At 45.2% G+C, this 13894-nt stretch overlaps 1 protein-coding gene across 5 annotated transcripts in view; it reads left to right on the top strand.

Moving 5' to 3' along the window:
• Window positions 1–322: 322 nt before the first annotated feature.
• LOC147629811 (uncharacterized) overlaps window positions 323–13894 on the top strand; it is a 162894-nt gene continuing 149322 nt past the window's right edge. For 2 of the 5 annotated variants that reach the window (XM_086811338.1, XM_086811335.1), the window contains exon 1: window positions 323–494. The gene's annotated coding sequence lies outside the window, so the exon portion shown is untranslated. Of the gene's footprint in view, window positions 567–13894 lie in introns of all 5 variants that reach the window. The other 3 variants (XM_086811340.1, XM_086811339.1, XM_086811336.1) reach the window with 3 other exon arrangements.

Here is a 13894-nt window from a genome sequence, read left to right as displayed (position 1 = left end):
ACTGGTAGCTAGCTTCACCACTGACCCTAGGTGATACGAGGCACCATTAGGAAGGGGGTAAAATTCGTAAGTTAACATGATTTCACCCACCCATTTTGCCATCTTACCGACTTGAATGGACACGTATCTTTTGTAAAACGATATTGAAACATATAAAGTGGCCTTACCATGAGCTTATGCCAATAAGGAAATCACTAACTTTGTGTACTTGCTTTTGACTATAACTACTCGCTCGGGACTATTTTTAAGTTTTGTCCAACCTAGTGCGAAAGATAAGTCACTTGTTTTTGACATTGAACGATACGGACACTCTTGCTTGCTTGTACTCAAGTTTCAAATACCATTGCGTCGCAGGACCAACACGGGCGCCCGGAATTCAACGCCCAGTGACCGTCCGATCTGAAAAGGTCCACCATCTTTCCCTTGAAGCGTCCCTACAATAAAAAAGGAGCGCAGGGCTTCATGGCGAATCACCATCAGCTATCAACCATAAGGTGGGATTCATCTCTCTTGCAAAATTCTCGGAACTTGAAGGTCTATTGTTTGACATACATGTACAGTAACAGGTCTAGCTCATAATCCTAATACACCTTAATCTTCGATTTTCATATGTTTATCATTAGGGCATTAACTAATGATGGCTGCAGTTCCTGCTTCATCCCCAAATCTTTTCACCCATTGCATCTCAATAACTAATGACTTAGTATGAAGTAGAATCATGGCATTCCAAGGTACATTCATAAGGTTAAATTTATGCTTATTAAGGGTAAATATGGCAATAATGGGGTTGGTACCGAAGTGGTTAGCATACTACACAGATTCTGACTGAGCAAACTATAAAAAATTTGATTAAACTCATGTGTAATGCACTGCTTATGTATGTGAACTTTTCTGTTTTGCAATAAGAGAAAGAAAGAGGGTTGTCACATGCACATGAGCAATATATTAAGGATAGAAAAAAAAGCAAGAAAGAGCTTTATATGTCACATGAACATGTAGCCGAGAGTGGGATTTGAACTCAGGTTCTTTTATGAGCGGCTTTATCATTGTTTAGGGTATCACCAGTCATTTTTTCGGCCGCCCGGGGGCGGGGGGGGGGGTGGGGGGGGCATGTACATCAGTGCAAGCCGCTGAGCTGAATGCAAATGGCGATTATTTATCTGCAAGTCAAATTTGAATAAGAGGGGATTGTTCATATAGCAGGAGGATTTCTCATGAAGCGGACTGGACATCTTTTGGTTGCATACATGGGCACAAGGTAATATATTGAGGCAATTTAAAAGACTTGATATTATTGCCCAGAAGTTGGTTATTAAGAGGGGATTGTAGGTTTTTCTCTAGAAGGAACTGATCATGTTTTGGCGCTCATGCATTGCTGCCCTATCTCATCTCTTGATCTAGTTTCAAGGAGTTGTACCATTTCATTGTCTTGCCCCACTTGGGAGTGTGAGTGTTGATGTCATTACCAGGGACACTATGTGACATTGCTTCTTGTTTGCTTCCACCAATAGCAGACACTCTGTGCTGATAGATGTCTACTCCGGGGAGTTCAGATTGGACCTAATGTCGAGTCCAGATAAAGATGTCTAGAATGGGCAAATGATTACAATGCTTTGCAAGTTGGGAAATTTATGTTTGTGCATTGTGATCCGTGGTTGAGTCATGCATGATAATGGGTCAAGTGTGAGCATGTGAATTGACTTCTTTGTGTGGGTATTGCATGGATTTCATTGTATGTGCATTATTTAAGAACTGTAATGCAGGGATTGCCCATGTGGGCGCCCAAGACTTCTAAACTATAAAGTTTGTGAAAGTCTAATAAGTTATTATTAATTTAGAGGAAAAGGTAAGTGAGGTTTATACTTAAATGCTTTTTGCTTTTCAGGCTTTTTATCCAATGTGCAGATATAAAAGAGTGACCACTTTTCCACATCATCCCCCCCTCCCCCACCTTGCATACTATAGCATCAACAATCAGCCCTCCTCTCCATTGTTATGTGCCTGGACACTAATCTATGGATTAGGGATTAGTAGGCAGATACTTGGCTAGGGTTCTTGGATTGATAAAACTAGAGTAATGGCCTTTTATAGCAAGTTAGCTATTTATGGTGTAGTTATCACCATATAAGTGAGAGCTTGAGACAGTTGTGCGGATGCACCACTGAAGGTCTAGCTTAGACTAGGAGAGTAGACATGCTCATGCCATGCACATGGCGAGTACGTAGGTTGGCATGTCGAAGGGTATGGTATGCCGGAGTTAAGACAGGGGCATAAGGGCGATTCTTGTAGCAATGGGCAGTATCATGGTTTCCTGTCCTCATGCAGTATATGTGCACCAAATTCCTTCTTGTCTGGGTCTTAGGTGGGGGCATTCTATGCTTGTGTGGCTAGCATGGCATATTAAACACTAGACCAACTCACGTCTAGGGTATAGATGTGGTTGCCATATGGTGGGATTGTGGAGGAAGCCCTAGCCTTGGCTCGGGGGAGATCGTGGATGCTGATCGCAGTTGGGAGGTGAGCTAACCTACTACCTCATGATTTGGTTTAGGACTAACCTTGGTTTCAGCTGTGTTTAGCGCAGATTTTGGGATGGGCTTCACATCTATCAACACCATCAGCTGTACAAACAGCACTGTATGGGATGCTGCTGGATGGCCAGTAATGTGCAGACGTTTGCCAACTGTATGACTAAATCCAGCAGCGTTCCTATACGGCTGCTGGGCAGTGATCAGGATTGTACAGCCCAATGCAGTGGCAAGCACATCTGTACAGTCTGGTTCACTGGCTGGTTGTACATCTGTGGCCTGGCACAGTGGTGAGACAGTTGTGTGGCAGTGTTGATTCAGCAATTTAGCAATGCACAGAAAAGAGATTTGGGTGTATGGATTGAATGCAGCAATACAGACTGTTATTGTGGATGTACAATTTGCTGGCGTGGCCAACATGCCTGATGTTGGGCTGATTTCCAATAACGGGCTGTGTGACAGTCTGAACTTGCCAGGAAAAGAGATGGGACTACAAAAATCATTGACATTTCCCCGGTAATTGGCATTGATTTATTATGTGTGGGCCAAATTTGAGGACAATGTACTGATGCCTCTGGAAAGCATTGCATGATAGAATGTGCAGCGGAAGAAGGGAAAGTGGAAACACAGGAGAGAGAATGAGAGAGAGAGATGGAGAGAAAACACAGGTGAGAACCTGCTCTCAATATCATCATCCAAAGGAATACATGTCCCGAGCAAGAGGGGAGAAAACCTCGTATGTGCCAGCTATATATATGCCCATATGAAGGCAGCCGACTAGGGAAAAAGTCCTCCACGACTAGGGAAAAATACCAAAGACACCATAAAATGGGGAATAATATGGGAAAACATATGTGAGGGGTGACCAGCCCCTCTAGCTAACATGGTCAGCCCTAGAGGCTAAAATAGGACACCAAACAGGACGCCAGTAAGAAGGGGATGATGTCTAACACCCCCTCTTAACACCGGATGCTGAGTGAACTCCAAGAAGCTAGAGACGTCGTCCTCGATCAAAGATGAAAGATTGCAGAAACAGGTACCAAGAAAGCTCAACAAGCAATCTCCTCAGCAACTCAGCTACAAAAGCAACAGAACAAGCTGCCAGATACACCGCTCCTCTGGAAGAAAACAACCATGTAGGCTGTGACGTGCTGCTCCAAATAATGGTTCCAAACCCAAGTGTAAGAACACTCCCCGATGTCAAATGTCGTGTATCCAGCCTGGAGAAGGTATGGAAAACCTCATAACCAACCAAGATCATATTTTGAAGATAATCAATCCTGGGAGAAGCAAACTGCTCCTCACTGGAACCCTCAAAAGAAATAGAGTCAATCTGCTCAGTACACGCCACTGAGGTGGGCATCGCAAGATGAAAGGACTCCACATCCTTCTCTGAAAACTGATGTCGTCAGACTGGTACAAGCCCAACCTGATTCTGATCCAAATCCAAAAAACTCTGGAAGTACCATTGTGCCCCAAGCACGGTTAGCAACCATAGATCCAAAGCATCCCATCGGGTCCAAAAAAGCATCCTCCAAAACAACAAACCTGCAGAACTGGCAGGGGGAGGGGGGGCATTCTTAGAAGCATCACAAAGAGAGGCAGAGGTAGACTCCTCACAATGAGGAAGGGAAGCAGGAATATAAACTGCAGTGGTAACAAAGTCCTCGAAAGCATCACTGATAGAGTAGAAGACTGTTCCATAAGTAGAATCAGATCCCAAGAATCAGCAACAAATAAATGATCCATGTGAGAGGATCACACCTCAAGGGCAAAACACCCTCCTTGTTTTGCAAACACTGCAAAGAACAGAGGCTCGGACAAAATAAACTTTGCGCAGGATCTCTGAAAAGATCACTGCTCTTCCCCAAAATCTGTAGACTCCTGTCATAGAAGAAAGTCTTCAAAGATACAAAACAGCTCCCGAAACTGATCCTCAAGTGAAGTAGCTGGAGATGTCTCCTCTGAGTGTAGAAAACTCCTTTGGAAGCAAAACTCAGCCAAAACACTGTTGTCCAGCAAAAAACAGCACTCCACCGCCAATAGAAGGCAAGGAACATGAAGGAAACAGGAAACCGTGCAGGCCAGGAACAAAACACAGGTATAGATGCTCCAAAATCAGCAAAATGCTGACTGAAATCAGAAATTCAGTATCCTCCTCAAGTACCAAACTACCTCCAAAGCCACAATCCAAACAAGAAACCCCCTTTGCAAGTGATCTGTGTCCACTGGAGAAGAAAACGCAGCCAAACAAGGGCTACAAACCTGAAAATTCAGGCCAACCAGTGTCCACACCTCCTATGAGGAAAAATGCTGAAGAGAAGGTACCTTCGGGTCCAACAGATGAAGCCCAAGTGAAGGTAGAGCTACCAGCAGAAATCAGTCCAGAAAAACACAGCAACTATGGCTGCAAATCCGAAAACACAGAGGTATTCAGGGCAGTAGATAGGACTGAATCTGGAAAAACAGAAGATATATGGTACCATCGAGTCCTCAGATCAGCAACCAACATCGTAAACCTGTAGAAGAAAAAAATGCAGCAAATATGTTGCTGTTGGCCTGTACAGGACTCCATAATATGGGAAAACATATGTGAGGGATGACCAGCCCCTCTAGCTAACATGGTCAGCCGTAGAGGCTAAAATTGGACACCAAACAGGAAGCCAGCAAGAAGGGGATGATGTCTAACATTACATCCATATGTTTGGAAAGAATACTTGAAAGGGGGGGGGGGATCTCGGTCCTCATTGGAGTGTCCTTGCATCTTGAAGCACACATAAGCATGCACTGAATCATCTATTGCATATTATACTTGCGTCTTCTAGTTATTAATCAAGTGAATTATTAAGATCTTATAGGTGAACCATTGTTATAGTGGTATTAGAGCACTGTCTAAATTCTTTGAGTGAAAACGTTTTGGAACCTCGAGATCTTGGTAATTTCTTGATTGAAACTTGCAATTGCATCGATATGGGGATGGATGAGCATGAATCCACAGCTTAGGAGCACACATCTACAACTAATCTAATGACCCTATCATAACTTCCCATACCCTATCATAACTTTCCATTGGTATACATATATTCTTCTTGGAGTGTGCCTTTGTCTCGATCTCGACATTGGGGTACTTTGTTCTCCTTGGCAGATCCACTGAGATGAGCGTGCTTATCATCAAAATGACTCCAATCCTTGGAACATCCCCAACATCATCATGGTTCTTCCGGCCATCCTATGGATCATTCAAGGCAAATGGTGGATAGCCATAAGAAGCCAAGATTGTTGGAGTACCGTGTTAGAGATAACTCCTTAAGTTTAAAACTTTTGATGGCTAACGGGGGTTGATGACAAAGCCCTTGGTTTTATCCACCAATTTGAAACCACAGGCTTCCTCGAAGACTCCAAGATGTGTAATGTGAGTATGTATTTGCTCGATTTTTTGATAGATTGGTGGATGGCTAGGACTTTGGAAGCTAAAGAACATTAGAAATAAAGAGCATGAAAAGCTTCAATGTAGGTTAAAGCAACACACAGTAGACACACACAGTGGCGATGGGAGTCTCTCATGTAAGGAGGTGAGAGGGAATGTACTTAGAAAAAGTAAAAGGCCCCTAATACAAAGGACTAGAGGGGTCCAACCAACATGTGGCATTTGTCCCTATGATAAAGGGAGGAGCTACTAAGGTTATAAACCATCCAAATGTGTGTGCTAATAAAAAAGCCTAATGTCCTAACACAATAACCTCTAATACCTACATACAATTCCACTACTAATGCGAATATCTCCTACAAATCTCCCCGGTAGTGGAAATGTATATCTACAAAGTAGATTAATCCCCAAAAGGAATGAAGCCCAAAGCTTTGCGAAAAACTTCAAACTTCTCACGAGGAAGCGCCGTGGTGAAGAGATTTGCTAGGTTGTCTTGTGATGGGCAATAGATGAGGCTAATATCACTTGCATGAAGCCTCTCCCACACATAATGATAATGTGTGATATGCAGCGGAAGTCTTTGTATTGGAAGATCCTGTCACACAATATGCTCACACCGTCTTCTGTATCCTGAGTTTCGTGAGTTTAGCAATCCACTTTAATACTTCAAACTTTAAAGAGATGAGAGAGAGAGATAGATGAGAACTGTACACCAGATTGGGTCCTGAATTACCCACTGAAGGGCCCCCTATCCCGATAACGAGATAGTATTTGCTTTATTTCTTTAGAGAGAATGACTGTGGACTGTAGATAAGCCAAACGCAAGATCTCGGAGGATCGGAGAGTGGCTGATTTGTACACTGCTGTAGAAACACCTCGATGACCTGATCTCGAGCCTATGCACTCTTCCCAAGGGCACGAGGAAGGGCTGCACACCTGAGGCTGAGAGAAGAAGAAGGTGGACTGTTCTACACTATGTTAGAATGCTGAAAACACATATGAATGCTATGTTACCTTCACTAGATGACTGCTGCATGTGTGGATGATGCATAGAAGGCTGGACACTGATGCAAACAACAGGGCTGGAAACTGCTGTAGACTGAACCTTCAGGGCTGGAAACTGCTGTGGACAGAAACGCTGAAGTGTAGAGGATGCTGTGGATTGAAACGCATGAGAAACAGGGCTGCAAACTGCTGCTGTACGGCTGCAAACTGCTGCTGTACGGCAGGATTGCTGCTGTACGGTTGTGCAAAAACGCAGGTATCTGCAGGCTGAATCTGGCGTTAAACTGAGCTGAATGAGGTGCTGAATCTGGGCCTGAACTGAGGCTGAATCAGGGCTGAATGCAGGCGCCTAGGGCTGACTGAAGCTAGGGTTTCTCAAGGGGCTGGAGAAGCAAGCTTATGGGCTCTAGGGCTGGATTAGTCTTGGGCTGAAAGCAAGGGTGAGGAGAGCTCTTAGCACAATGAAGACTGAATGAGAAAATAGGCTCTAGGCAAGCCTATTTATACTAATTGGAGGTTGGTCATGTAATAAAGTTTTATATTTATAAATGCCCAATAATGCAAATAATGCTAAATACAACAAAAAGAAAAAACCAGTGGTCGAATGCCGTGTATCAATGTCGCCAGCCTAATCTGAATCCCTGTAAGCGCACAACTGAAAATCACCCTTGTGGCATAGAACAATCCGTAAGTTTATGCGCCCTGGAGGTATGTGAAATCGCGCTTGACAGTTTGCCAATGTTTATTCCCTAGGCTATGCATAAATTTGCTCAATAGCAAAACACCATAAGCTATATCTGGCCGTGTTGAACACAAATATATAAGGCATCCCACAGCTTGGCTATTTATGGTAGCATCAAAAGGCTCACTTGCATCAAAGCTACTGAGCTTTATACTTTTCTCAACCGGTGTGGCAATAGGCTTTGCAATCCTCCATGCAAAACCTTTTCAATAGCCCCTGAACATACTTTGATTGAGACATAACAATGCCACCATCCTTCTGCATAAACTGTATGCCCAAATAGAAATGTGACCAAGATCTGACATCTTAAATGCCTTCTGCAATTCAGCCTTGAAAGCTGATATTTTCAGCTCACTGTTCCCTGTCAAGATCACATCATCCACATATAGGATGACTATCACAATGTCTGAACCATCTCTTTGCACATAAAGAGTACTCTCACTGAGACTTCTGGAATCCCAGCCGGCCAAATGTGCATGAATCTTCTCATACCAAGCTGGAGGAGCTTGCTTGAGACCATGGAGTGCCTGCTTTAAAAGACACACCTTGCTTTCATGTCCTGCAACTACAAAGCCTAGAGGTTGTTGTACATAAACTTCTTCCAAGAGATCCCCATTCAAGAATGCAATCTTTATGTCCAAGTGATGCATACTCCAACCATGGCAAGCTGCGAATGTAGTGACTGTTCGAATGGTTGTCATTTTTGAAGTCGGGGCAAAGGTTTCCTCATAATCTATCCCCTTCTCTTAGGAATAACCTTTATGTAATATGCGGAAGCTTCGGAGAAGAATCGGGAACTTCAATACTCAGAATTCAACACTCTTTTCGCGATGGAAATTAACGCACAAACTTGAAAGGAGAAGTGTAGAAAATAGAGAGAGAGAGGGAGAGAGGGAGAGGACACAATATTGGGTCCCAATTACCCTCTGTAGGGCCCCCACCACGGATGGTGTATTTGCTTTATTAGAATGATGAGAAAACTAAAAGAAAATACAGCAATCTTGGACCTTTTCTTGGCTGGGAATACCCTGTCCTTGACCTGAATCCTTCACCCCTTTGCGTTAGCAAGCCCTTGGCTGTCTTGGCCCCTTGGTTTGCTTGAGCACTTGGTGAAAAATGAGATGAATCATTCGGATTATGGCCTCCACTATTTATACTTCTCCTCGGGAGCAGTCGGCCAGCCCAGAATTGTCCCACGACTGGGAATTCAGCATAAATGCTGAAAAATCCCATTAAATGCTGGAAAAAATCCCATAAATTTTGTGCATCTCTTCCTGGCTGGCTGGACATCAGGCGCCTGCTTCTGAAGGTCTGGGCACATCTTTTGTCCACAATCCGAGGGCTGGGCAGCCTGTATGGGCTGCCCCATACTTGCCCTACAGCCATATAAAGGCTGTAAGCTCCTGGAAATAGCCTTATCTTTGCCCTAGGGCTATCCTACAGCCCCTCCATGGCTGGTGGGTTCAGCCTGGGCCTTCCTGGCCCTCATGGGGGTGGTTCTACACCATTTCCATGCCCACACACAGATCCGGGGTAGCCCTATGGGCTGGCCCCTTGTCCTAACCACTATCTACTCAGTGATCTGGCATCCGGTACCATACCAGATACACGGAACTGACATCATTCTAGAGGGAGACTCACAGCGCGGATTGGCACTGTTTCATGTGCAGGACAGTGCACACCTGACCTTGGACTCATGTGCAGGTCAATGCATACTTGATCTCGGACGACTGAGATGGATCCTTGGTTGACTCGTCCCGGACTGGGCTCACATGGGACTAGTTCACCATCCCAGGTCCTGCATCTTCTGTACAGAAATGTCTATGTGGCATCCAAGTGCGGGATGCACGTGACATCCCCTTCTGCTTAACTTGACGGAAGCTGCATAGCCTCCAAATAATCCGTCAATAACGCCGGATAGTCTTCGAAAAACTCTTTGTCGAGCCATACCGCTTCATGAGTTCCTCGGTCCTGAAACTTCGTGAGGAACGTATTCTTCGGCCTGAGCCATGCTTGAAACGGTGCAGAAGGATCTGTTCTGGAACCGTTACCTCTGCTTCATCAACAATGTCTGGTTCCGCTTCGTCTTTGACCTCTGAAGGGGGTGGACCTGCATATGGCTTTAACCAACTGACATGAAATACATCGTGCATAGTCCAACTCGGAGGTAGCTTTAACTGCATAGACACCTCATTAATCTTTTTCCGGATGGGAAATGGTCTGAAGCTCCTGAAAGACAACTTTGGGCATCGCTTGTCCACCTGTTTCAGTCTTTGCTTCATAATCCGAAGATAAACCCAATCTCCTTCCGAAAACTTCATATCCCTTCGGTCTTTATTGGCCTGTCGAGTGTAGGCCTCTTGCGCTTTAGCCAATCTGTCCTTTACTGACTCTAAAATCTCCTGGTAAGACTCTGTCACTCTGTACGCCTCCGATACTGAAGACGAAGTCCTGGTTAGCAACGACTGGAAAGGTCTTCCAAACGCTGCCTCATATGGAGTCCTGCCAATAGCTGAAGAAAAAGAGTCATTCAAAACAGCTTGAACTAAAGGCAAAAACGATTTCCACTTACCTTGCTGATCGTGGACATAACACTTCAGCACATCAAAGGCCAACTGGTTGTATATCTCTGTCTGGCCATCTGTCTGTGGGTGGAATGCACTGGAAAAATTCAACTTAGTACCAAAATTATCAAACAATGCCCTCCAAAAATGATTGGTAAACTTGGCATCTCGGTCTGACACTATGGTTCTAGGAATCCCGCCAATCGGGTACCAATGCCGAATGAATAACTCGGCAACATCCTCAGCGGTCACATTGGCCCTGCAAGGAATAAGCATAACAAATTTGCTAAACCTATCAACAATAGTTAAGCACTGCGTATTACGCTTACTCGGATTGGGAGGCAGGTTTGTGACAAAGTCCATGGAAATGTCTTGGAAAGGACCCTCAGGAATTGGCAAGGGCTGTAACATCCCTATCTTCTTTCCACGAGGAGCTTTCACCTTTTGACAAATGTCACAGCGTTGTACATATGTAAACACATCACGCCTCATCTTTGGCCAATAGTATTGCCGTTCTAATTTCTCTAGAGTCGAATTTATGCCCCTATGACCACCTGTAATGGCGTCATGGGCATCATGGAGAAGAGCTGCCCTGAATGACTTCATGACACATAGTCGGCCTTTGTAGAAAAGCCAACCATCGCGTATCAAAAAATGGCATGGTCCTGTGGCATCCAATGTGTGTTCCCACTGAGTACCGAATTCCTCGGAATCCGCGTACATGTGCTTCATGTCCTCTAGTCCTGTACCAACAAGGTCAAGTCTAGTGGTCTGAATCGTAGACACTTGTCCCTTCCTGCTCAAAGCATCGGCCACTGGAGTGGCCTTTCCTGGAAGGTACTCAAACATACCACCGAATTGCTGGAATATTTGACTCCTGCGGTGCTGTCGATCACTCCACTGTGCACTTGGCATTGTCTGAATCTAGCGTAATGCCTGATGGTCAGTGCGAACCTCGAAGTCACGGCCATACAGGAAATGTTTCCAATGTTTCAAGGCTTGTATCACTGCTAGGAGTTCACGATCATAGACTGAATAGTTCTTCTCGGCGGGCAGTAACTTAGGAGACATGTAAGCTACTGGATGACCATTCTGTTGTAAAACACCTCCAATTGCGATGTTACTCGTATCGGTGATCACTTGAAATGGGTCGTCCCACGAGGCAAGTGCTAAACAAGGCGCTTCTGATAAAGCCACCTTGAGGTTCTGGAATGCCTCCAATGCTTGTGGAGTCATTCGAATCTTTTGCCTTCTTGTTTTCACTCCCTTTAGCAGATCGGTGAGATCTGCCGAGAGGTCAGAAAACTTGTCAATGTGGGTGGAATATGCTTGGCATATACCCACAAATGATCTAATGTCATAGGCTGTCTGAGGTACTTCCCAGTTGACAATCTCGGCCACTTTAGCCGGATCAAGTCGAATGCCTTTAGCACTAATTATATATCCCAAGTAATGCACCTGGAACAGATAAAATTCCGACTTCTTTTCATTGACGTAGAGCTCGTTGCTTTCCAGTAACTTAAGAACTTTCTCCACATCAATGTCATGCTGCTCAACCGTAGCTGAAAATATTAGTATGTCGTCCAGAAATATGAACACACACTTTCCAATCAACTCCTGGAAAACACGCATCATCATGCGGTTAAATGTAGTTGGGGCGTTCGTCAAACCAAATGGCATGACCACAAACTCATAGTGGGCCCGTTCTGTACGGAAGGCTGTCTTGGGGATGTCCCCCTCCACAATCCGCACTTGGTGGTACCCACTCTTTAAATCTAATTTTGAGAACACCTTTGCTCCATTCAGCCTCTCGAGAATATAGTCAATTCGAGGCATCGGGAATCTGCTCTTGATAGTCAGCTTGTTGAGTGCACGATAGTTAACACACAAACGGGAAGACCCATCTTTCTTCTTGACAAACAAGATCGGTGTTGTAAATGGCGACACGCTGGGGCAGATGAAGCCAGCTTGCAACAATTCTTGGAGTTGGCGGTCCAACTCCGATTCCATTGCCTTAGAAAGGCAATACGGAAACTTGCTCGGGGGTTCCGAGCCTGGGAGGAGGTCAATCCTGTGATCCTCTGGTCTGGACGGGGGGAGCTGGGGAGGGAGGCTGTCCCGAAGAAAAATCTTTTGGAACTTTTCATGGAGAACCGAGTACTTCTTGGAAGCACTGGCCACCGTCTGGGCTGTCTGGATGTAAATCATCGCACACTGTGCGCCTTTCCTGACTGCTCGCTTAGCGTGCAACAAGTGGCTTATGAGCGGAAAGTTCGGAATACCTGGCTCACACTTAATGGTCACCGGGGTGTTTGACACATTCCGATTGATCTGGAACGTGTGCTTGTCCCACTTGACATCAGGAAGAAACTTGTGAAACCACTGGATACCCAAAATTATGTCTGCTCCTACAAGAGGGGCAACCATAAAGTCATGCACAAACTCTATGCCCTGAATCACTAACTTAGCACCTAGAGCTTCATACTTGAGGCTCGTTGTCATACCTGTGCTAAAACCCTCAACCTGTTTGTCCACCGAAGTCAGCTCGAAACGGGCACGCCTAGCAGCCTGTTCTGTGACCACATCCTCCGTGCTGTCGCTGTCAAACAAGACAACGACTCTCTGGCCACCTATGTAGCCAAAGGACTTGAGCAATTCGTTGCGCTCATACTCCTGGTCATGGGCGCCCTTCTGCTTATCTTCGAGCTCCCGGCTAATAATTGCTCCAACTGAAGCACCGGGGTTTGAAGAACTAGGGTTAGCCGCTGGGGTCTGTGTGGGAGCTGAGCTCACCATGGAAGCTGTGGAGGCGGCGGCGGCCTTTGGAGGCTTCTTCGGACAATCCCGAGAAGTATGTCCTTTTGTATGACAAAAGAAACATCTACCCTGCTTGTACTGAGAAAGCTCCTCAGCACTCAACTTGCCACCTGTCTTGCCTGCCTCTGCTTTTTGGTCTGGAGTAAGCTTAGACGCATTGTTCGAGTTCTTGGAGCCAGAGGCTCCCGGGCTCTGTCCTGGGGAAGACTGAAGGCCACAGGAGTGTTAGGGTTAGGGTTTGGAGATGCTGCAAACAGGCGTGGAGAGCAACAGAGAGAGAACACGACTTTAGTGTATTCAGCTGATAAAAATGTGAAGTACAATAGCCACATAATAAGTGACCTAAAGAGATGTGTTCACATGTCCGGCCATAAAATGTGTCGGGTGGACCAAAACACCTATAAACTGCATATAAGTGAAACTAAGCTAAACTGGGGGAAAAAACCTCCACTAACTGAAGTAAAAAGTGCCCCAGTAATCTACTGATGATCACTAGCACTCCTCTGGGTGCATACACAGCATGAAACCCAACAAACCCCCCTGGAGTGATATGTGATTACTGTACATCATCCACCAAAAGGAAACAAATTCAAAGCACTGCGGAATGCTTCGAATTTCGGACGTGGTAATGCCTTGGTGAAGATGTCTGCCACATTCTGATCTGTAGGACAGTAGATCAGACTGATATCTCCTGCCTGGAGTCTCTCCTGAACAAAATGATAGTGAATCTCAATGTGTTTCGTGCGAGCATGAAACACAGGATTCCTGGCCACAGCAATGGCACTCTGACTATCAGTATAGATAGGTGTAG

This window comes from Cibotium barometz, chromosome 17 (genome assembly GCF_041138505.1).
Source record: "Cibotium barometz isolate CiBa-2024 chromosome 17, ASM4113850v1, whole genome shotgun sequence".
NCBI lineage: Eukaryota > Viridiplantae > Streptophyta > Polypodiopsida > Cyatheales > Cibotiaceae > Cibotium > Cibotium barometz.
The sequence above is the reverse complement of the archived record's forward strand: the minus strand, read 5'-3'. Positions and strand labels throughout refer to the sequence as shown.